This window comes from Sturnira hondurensis, unplaced genomic scaffold (genome assembly GCF_014824575.4).
Source record: "Sturnira hondurensis isolate 20B ecotype Veracruz unplaced genomic scaffold, ASM1482457v3 Scaffold0021354, whole genome shotgun sequence".
NCBI classification, from domain to species: Eukaryota; Metazoa; Chordata; class Mammalia; order Chiroptera; family Phyllostomidae; genus Sturnira; species Sturnira hondurensis.
In genome coordinates, this window is record NW_028093985.1 from 1,261,350 (window position 1) to 1,269,913 (window position 8,564).

Here is an 8,564-nt window from a genome sequence, read left to right on the forward strand (position 1 = left end):
TTTTCACTATGAAGAAAATAGGCCAACCTATTATGTAAGAAATAAGCAGTTCTCATTATGGCCTGTAATGCAAAAGGAGGCAAAGAATTAAACTGATAGCATCTTGCAGGGTGCGTTTTATCTATATTTCATCCATATAAAGTGTTGTACACTTCTCTGTGCACGTCCCCAGCTTGATGTCACTTTTTTGTAACTGATGCAGGTGACAGTTGGCAGCAATAAGAGAAGGAAGCAATGTGGTTGTCATCGACTAGATGATCTTGAGCAGTTTGTCCAATATCTCATTTTCTTTAGGCAGAGATACAGCATTATGACTTGATTGACATGGTCCACTGACTTTAAAAGAAAGACAATTGTTAAAAGTATAAAATTTTCTTTTCTTACAGGTCCTTCAGTCTCGGAGACTATGAGGGAGCCTCTGCACCCAGGGAAAATGTTACCCTTTACAGGGGGGAAGGGTAAACCAGTAGGGAATACAGTACAATCCCAACCCTACTGGGAGGGGCGGGAGGGAGGTGTTGCCGTCACTGTATTAAGTCGCTGTTGGGAAATGTTTTAACATCTGGAGCCTTTGTGGGTGGAAATCTGTCTTCAGTTACAACTCCGCACTGGATGTGAAGAAGCAAAAACTATTCAGTCTACTCACAAAACAGTACATTCTGGAATATTATGGGGAATTGTACCAAAACAAGAACCATATAAATGATGCATAGAGAAAAAAGAGAGGAAAATTTCTATAGCGCACAATAAAGGAAACCTAAGAAAGGGGGTTACAAACAGTAAAGAAGCTTTTTTTAATTTTTAATTTAAAAGTTTTTAAATAAATTTTCCCACATGATGGGAACTTGTTTTTGCATGCTGATAAAGAACTACACAAATGAAGCTAATAGAATTAAAATCAGCTTGCCAACCCATAGTAGGAACAGGTTCTTGGAAGCAATTTAAGGTACCCCCCAAAAAGTTGGAAATAAAAAAAAAATCTAATTTAAACAAAGAAATACCCTGTGAAATGCCAATGAGTCACTCCTTTTACCTTTGTGGGGTGGGCAGGGAGGGAGGAATAGCTGGGGTTGGACATATCAAACTAAAGATCGAACTCCTGGTTTTGCATTAAAACATTAATGTAGTGGATATAATTTGATGGTTGTACTTCATTAGATTTACTTTCTAGGCCAAGACGTTATTTTTAAAGTGCAGTTTAAGGTTCAGGCATGCATTCTGGCTCATAGTGATTGAAAGTAAATTAGTGGGAAAGTAAGTAGCATGCTTGCATCACATAGAGTGAGATTGGTATTCATTTACCTCTGTTGCGCCAGTTTGTGTTGCAGTTTACCAATTCAATATAGCCCTGCATTTAAAATTCCTTTTTAAGATTTGTGGGTTTTATTTTTATTAAGAATATAGATATATAAAGTACTGTAGTTTACAGCTAGGCCTTGAGATATCTTATTAGGATCTGTTAGGAGTAAGATTGATATTGTACTGTGTGTAACCTGCACAATGTGGAAAGCTGATATACCTGTGCAAAATCTTTGCCTCTGTGCTGTCAGTGTGATGTGCTTTCTGCATGGTTATATACTACTAGTGATTTTATCAAAACTTCTAAAACTCAAGTTACATGGTAAAAGATCTGTAAGAGGCTGCATAAATGTTAGTTGGCACATAAAGACAATTGTAGAATTTGAAGACATGATTGCTATATTTCAATGTTTATTCCCACTCAACATATTGCCTTCTAAGCTTTTTTTTTTTTTTTTGTTCAAAGCATGATCTTAAAGATATGTTTAAGTTAATGGATGTAATGCAGGGTTCCTACACTGTTTTGGCGCATGTTGGTGGCCCTATGTGCCCTAGATATATGCACACAGGGTGCAAGTAAAAAGCTACAGAGTGAAAGTTGATTTGGATCCTCTTCATTTCATTTGTTTAGCTTTTCTGTTATTTTTCTCTACTTACATGTATTCCTGTGAATAAATCCTTGTTAAGTTAACCCTTTACTTTTCCTTCCATGTGTATTTTCTTATATACTGTGAATGTGAAATCCTAACTGGTACACTTGATCTTGTCTCCATATGAAAGTGCAAGTCTTTATTAATTTGGATTGCCTGAACAGTGTATCCCATGATGATGAAGGAAAATGGAGAGATTTTTCTTTTTAACTCTGCTGGTCAGAGATGAAGCCACACCTTTCCATTTTTCAATGCTGCATATTTAATCTGCAACAAAAATGTTAAGCCATAACAACCTTTTTTATATTTTAGTTTGTCACCTTTGCATTGCAGAATAAATACTGAATAACCATTTTTATAAGCAGTTGCTCCTCTTTGCATGGTTCTATTCTCCTAAAGGTGTTGAATGATACAGCCATTGCACTGAAGTTTGAGCTGTATGTGTGTAAATTTATAAAAACATTTAAAATTTTTTCAAATGCATGGCAGCATGCAGAAAGGTTTTTGTTGTGTGTGTGTATGTGTTTTTTTAACATGTTCTTTCACCTTCTTTCCTGTTGGCTTTGCAAATTTCAGTCTGTAGAGCCTGAAATTAAATGATATTTTCTTACCCAGTTTTTAAAAAATTATACGTTGGATCCAAAGGGGACATAGCATTTTTTCTCTTTCTTAGTACCATTGTTTCCCTGGGAGCTGAAAAGTTGCTTCCAAGTTAGTCTTTAAAACCTGATTAGGCTAGTTCTTTTATCCTTAAATTCTAGTGATATTCTGTAGGGTTTTCTAAAATACTTTTCAGAATTTAATAGGAGAGATATTTTACTATTATGGAATAGATAGTAAATATTTTAAATTGAAAGAAATGGCAAAATTCTCTAAACTCTTTAAAACAAACATAGAAACAACCTTCAATAAAACCATTTGGACCTGTGATTCTGTATTGACAGAAAAAAAATAGCGTTGTCACCTGTTTGATTAAAAATTGGTTTCCAGTTAGGCAGTTATGTCACATAGAAATACTCATTTGATAGTCACTTGTTTTTAAATTAAAAGGAAATTTAAAAGAAAAATTAGTAAACATGACTGGCAACCTGAGTTTGGGTTGGGTTTCTCTATCCCCCCCACCTCCTTTAGGTATTGTTCTGATTATATTTCAGATACTTAGTATAGCATAGGAATTTGCAGAAGCCATCTAAGTTATCTTTTGGGTAAGCTCTGATTTACCATTTATTATTCTGATAAAACAATACATCATGGGATATATATATGAGCAACTTAATTCTTGTGGTGTAGTCTTAATAGTTTTGAATGTTGGCTGAATGTCTATGAAATTGTGAGATTGTCTTTGTTACATTCCAGTGTTTCTGCCTCTTGGCATGCTTGAAGCACGGCTTACTTCGTCAGCTCCTTTACACACTAAAGTGCTGTTAGTGTGTTCAACTACAGAGATAGCCGCTGCTAAGTGATGTAGATTTTTCTACTTGAATATTTTTATGTTGTAGGAACCTCAGGAGGTCAGTGTTTACTGTTTTATATATGCCTTCTTTTTTCCTGTTTGAGCTTCTCTCTCTGAAGGATTCTAACAGAACAAAAGCTGCTGATCAACCTAAGTTGGAAACAGAAAGTGTATTTAATATAATTTAATGCATGTTTGGCAGTTCCATGTTTTAGTATTAGTAAGTAAACTTAGTGCCACAGATACTCATTTATTCAGGAAAGAATTTTGCTTTTTGTATTGTCTAATTTCTTTAATAACTTCATACTATGTAAAAAAATCACTTTTTAATATTTTTGGTTGATTATTTCCCAAATAGTCAACATGTAAATAATCTTTAAGAGCCAGTTCTGATGCTTTACATTATTGCTACTTGATTTTGTGACGCAAGTTAGATTTCAGAAGAATAGATTTTAAAACACTTAACCAAGCCATTACATCTTTAAAAACAAAATAAGTAGCATACATTTTGTAACTAACATATTGGTAAACACTGTGATTTTTTTTGTTAAGACTTTTTCATTGATCTGAATTGCTTAAATTGCATATATTGTAAAATAGTATCAGATGTATATTTTAAAATAATTTCAACTGACTTTCCTCTATTGAAATGCTTTGTCTACTCAGTTACACAATATTCAGATACAAGTTTTATCTCAGGTGAATACTCTTGTATCCTTTTTGCTTTGGTGACATGTGCTTATAAGGGGTCATCATATTTTTAGTCTTTGTTTTTTACTGTATTTCATGAAGAGTCTTCTCATTTAGTTTGATTTTCTAGTCCTTATTCTAGCAGACTAGGGCGGTATAAATCCCTCCTGTCAAGCCTTTTGCATGTATTGTAGGTTCACCTTGAAAGTGAGTTTAAATTAGTCCTCCTTTTCTTCAAACCCTCAAGATAGGAAAGTGGAAATTTTTCTGTCCTGCATAACTGAAATGCCAGAATTTAATTGTCTTAAACCCTTTGGTCTAAATTTATCCGAAACACTTTGCCATAAAGAAAAAAAGTGGGTTTGGGGGGGTGTTTTTTGTTTTGCTTTATATGATTAATATATTATTCATATTGAATGTATTAACAGATAACGGTGCAAAATCATTCTTCCCAAGAGAAGAGTGTATCATGCATGACTGCAATTAAAATCCTTCCTTTAGTAGTACCTTAAAATACATCTTTGCTTTTTTGAATTACTTCTGCAAATAAAACAAGGGCGGGGGGGAACACTAACTGTTGATTCTAGTACTGTTCTTGAAGTGTAGGCATTGAAATCTTGAAGAAAACTGGTCTTCAGATTGTTAAAAGCCCGGGATAATCTAGATGAAAAATCAGATCCATAAAGAACTGTCTGACGATATTATCTAGTAGTAATACCATGCAAGAGCATTGTATACCTACTTAGTACCTTTCATACTGTATTAAATACGGAGATATTTCTAATGCCTCTTAAAAATTAAATTTTACATAAAAGGTTTCACTTGAATGCTCTCCAGGTGACTTGTGACTAATTTTTTCAGTCTCATGTAGATCTTTTCCCCTATTGGTATTATATGTATAGAGATCTTTATCTTTATGCCTAATTATTATACACATTAATTTTAAGGTATGTGTTTAAATTATAGCAACTGTTTGTTGTGATTTGTATCCCAGAATGTATTGTTTTTTTAATGTATGCATGATTTTGAGGGAAGTTAAATGATTTTTTTCTCTTCTACATTTAAAACCAAATCAATTTGCCAAGCATTATATCATTAATTAGGAAAATATTATTTCCCCTTTTATTAGGATTTTTGTTTATCATAGAATCCCTCTTATGCTATGGCTTGGTATTATGCAGAATTAGCTATTTCGCAAGTCTCATCTTCCTAAAAGCCGACTATAGTATGGTTAGCCTACAAGGCAGTGTTGGTCCCCTCCTATAAGCCTCATAAAAGGGTTCTGCTGTACTTCGACCATATTCGTTACTGTTTTCCTCTGTGGATATATAACCAAATTAAGGGTGGATGATTTTTTTTGGAGATAATTAGACAATACTGTATAATTTTACTTAATAGATTATCTGTGAGAAGAGATGTTTAAACGTTAATGATTTCATTTCATATTATAAAAACCGTTTTACACTTAATATTCATGTTAACATTGGGTGCAATAATTTAGTAGTTTTAGCTTTAGTTATAAATAACTGGATCTTTCTGCTGACAACTTAGGTTGTATGAGTTACGCTTAAAAAGCTTTAAATCTGATGTTTCCTGTACCTGCCACACTATGTTAGAATATGTCCTTCAAACATATCCTCCTGCAACTTCTCAAACTGTACTAAATTGATATTTCCTGAAGTCTAACTCTGTGCTAACAGATCTTCATTTTAAATAGAATACGGTTTTAATTTTTGATAAGCTGCTGAATTTTAAAGAGAGTTTTTTGGGGCCACCAAATATTTTGGATCATGCAGAGAATATATATTGTACTGTAGTAATTTTGTATTTTACATTTGTATGATGTGACATAATAGATGTGAATGTTAATCACTGCTTGACTATGTTAATAAAGTTGTTTAACTATAGACGTTTCACTCTGATTTTTAACGAAAGAAATGAGCTTTCTCTCCCTCTCCACATTTTGGGTCCAGATAGGGTCTTGTGTTGTTTTTGTTGTTTGAAATTTTTGAGGGTTTTTTCCTTTTAGTTTAATGTACTCTTGCTTTTTAAATTACTGTATTTATGATGTACGTAAAAACTACTTTCCCTACATTTTAACTCCTACTGGTATATGTTTAAACAGTTGATTCTATGTTCAACTTTTGATGGAGGGGTGGGGGGAAGATAGTACTCCTGCAAAAAATTAAAAGATGCAGTGATAAAGTGTTGTAAAGACTGCATGAATGTGTATGAGTGTGTCCTATTAAGGCTTGTTTGTCCTTCAAAAAATTAAGACAGTTTTGGAAGTTAATATATATAAAAGTATTTTCCTCTAAAGGCTATAATCCATTATAGTTTCATGTTATTAATTAAAATTATTAATACATTTCAGAGGAAACGTGTGTGTAATAAGAGTAGTCTGGGTTTTTTGAGATTCACATTTTCCAACCAGGAAAGGGCTCTCTTTGTTGCCTGGACATGAAAATATTTGCAATAGCTCGTTTGTGTTGGAGAGGAGGAGAAAAACAAACTTGGGTATCATGTTCTTACATCTTCAAGAAAGAGTTTAAGACTCCAGAATTTAGGACTTAGGTTGTAGGAGAAGATAATCAAAACCAGCCTATTAATTAGTTACTTAAGATTTGTATTTGCTCCTGCAATGTTACAGAAATTACACTGAAGCTGAAAATCTATTGTAACTCTTCAACATTTTAGATAAAGTATAAACTTTGAGTTGTTTTTACTTTATATTACACCTGTTTTTGAACTGACACTCATTTTTACCTTGTAATGAGTTAATCAACCCAATTCTAATGATTTACATTATATGTGATTTGGGGGGAGTGTTTGGAAAAGTAGCCATTGAACCTACACAGTTTTGAATTGGGACTTCCTCATTACTGTGCAGTTGAATATAGAAACTGCTGAAGCTGTGATGATCATACCTCAGTGTTCTGTTAACTCGGTGTAAGAGAATCTCCAGAAACATCCACATACATCTCCAGAGTTCAACAGAAATTGCAAATTGTAATTTAGAAACTAAACACAATTTCTAAACCACTGGCAAATGTGACACAGTAAATATTGTTATACTAAGAACTTCTAGGTCTTCATGCCAGTAAGGATAGAATTGATTTCTATGCATAAAATAGCAATATTGGTCTATTTAAATTTTGTTCTACAGTATTTCTAAGTTTATGTTGCTCTTTGAACTTCAAACAATTTAAGACAAACTTTAAGAGGGGAAGTGAGGGAGAAAGAGGAACAGAAACATTGATGCTCAGGAGGTAGATCGATTAGTTGCCTCTCACATACCCCTAGCTGGGGGACCTGGCCTGCAACCCAGGCATGTGCCCTGACTCGGAATCAAACCAGTGACCTTTTGGGTTGCAGGCCAGCACTCAATCCACTGAACCACATACCAGCCAGGGCAACGAGGAACTAAACAAAAATGAAAAAGATGGGCAAAGGACACTTCTCAAAAAAGAGCATACAAATGGCCAATAGATAGGAAAATGTGTTCAACATCACTAATCAAAGAAAGGCAAATCAAGACCACAATGGGATACCACTTCATTCCTGTGAGAACAGCCATCATCAGTAAGTGAAGTGTTGACAAGGATGGGGAGAAAAGGGGACCATCAGCACTCGGTGAGAATGCAGACTGGCACAGCCACTGTGCAAGACAGAATGTAGTTTCCTCAAAAAATTAAAAACGGAACTGCTTTTTATGACTCAGCAATTCTACTTAGAATATATCTGAAGAAACCTGAAACACTAAAAAAGGAATAGGCAAGAGTAGGTTTACAGTTGCAATACAAATGAATAATATAAAAATACACTTTAACAAAAGTTGTAAACCTTTTTTATTGTCATTTTTATTTTTTTTAATTATAGACATATTAGTTTCAGATATACTTCCCAGTGATTAGACACTACATATATAACACTGAGGGGTCATCTTGATAAACCTTGTACCAATATGACATCATACCTAGTTAATTAGAATATTGACTACATTCCATATGTTGTACTTTATATTCCCATGACTATTATCTAAACCAATTTGTTCTACTTAATCACTTCTTTTTCACTCATCTCCTCAACCCCCACCCCATCTGGCAACTGTCAAAATATTCTCCATGAGCCTTTCTGTTCTGCTTGTTTGTTTATTCTGTGTTTTAGATTCAGTTGTTGATGGATATGTATGTATTGCCACTTTTCATGTTATATTTTCTTCCTTCTTAAAAAAGACCCTATAACGTTTAATATAATACTAATTTAATGGTGGTGAACTCCTTTAGCCTTTTCTTGTCTGCAAGCTCTTTATCTGCCCTTTGATTCTAAATGCCAGCTTTGGTGGGTAGAGTTACTTGGGTTGTAGGTCCTTGCTTTCATCAATTCGAATGTTTCTCGCCAGTCCTTTCTAGCCTGCATAGTTTCTTTTTAGGAATCAGCTGAGAGTCTTACCAAAGCTCCCTCATAAGATG

The 8,564-nt window shown here is 33.9% G+C and overlaps 1 protein-coding gene across 5 annotated transcripts in view; it reads left to right on the forward strand.

The window, feature by feature from the left end:
- Positions 1 to 5,999, forward strand: part of TNPO1 (transportin 1) — a 93,410-nt gene extending 87,411 nt beyond the window's left edge. For all 5 annotated transcript variants that reach the window (XM_037032343.1, XM_037032344.1, XM_037032342.1 and 2 more), the window contains exon 25: positions 387 to 5,999. The gene's annotated coding sequence lies outside the window, so the exon portion shown is untranslated. The remainder of the gene's footprint in view (positions 1 to 386) is intronic.
- Positions 6,000 to 8,564: the final 2,565 nt, after the last annotated feature.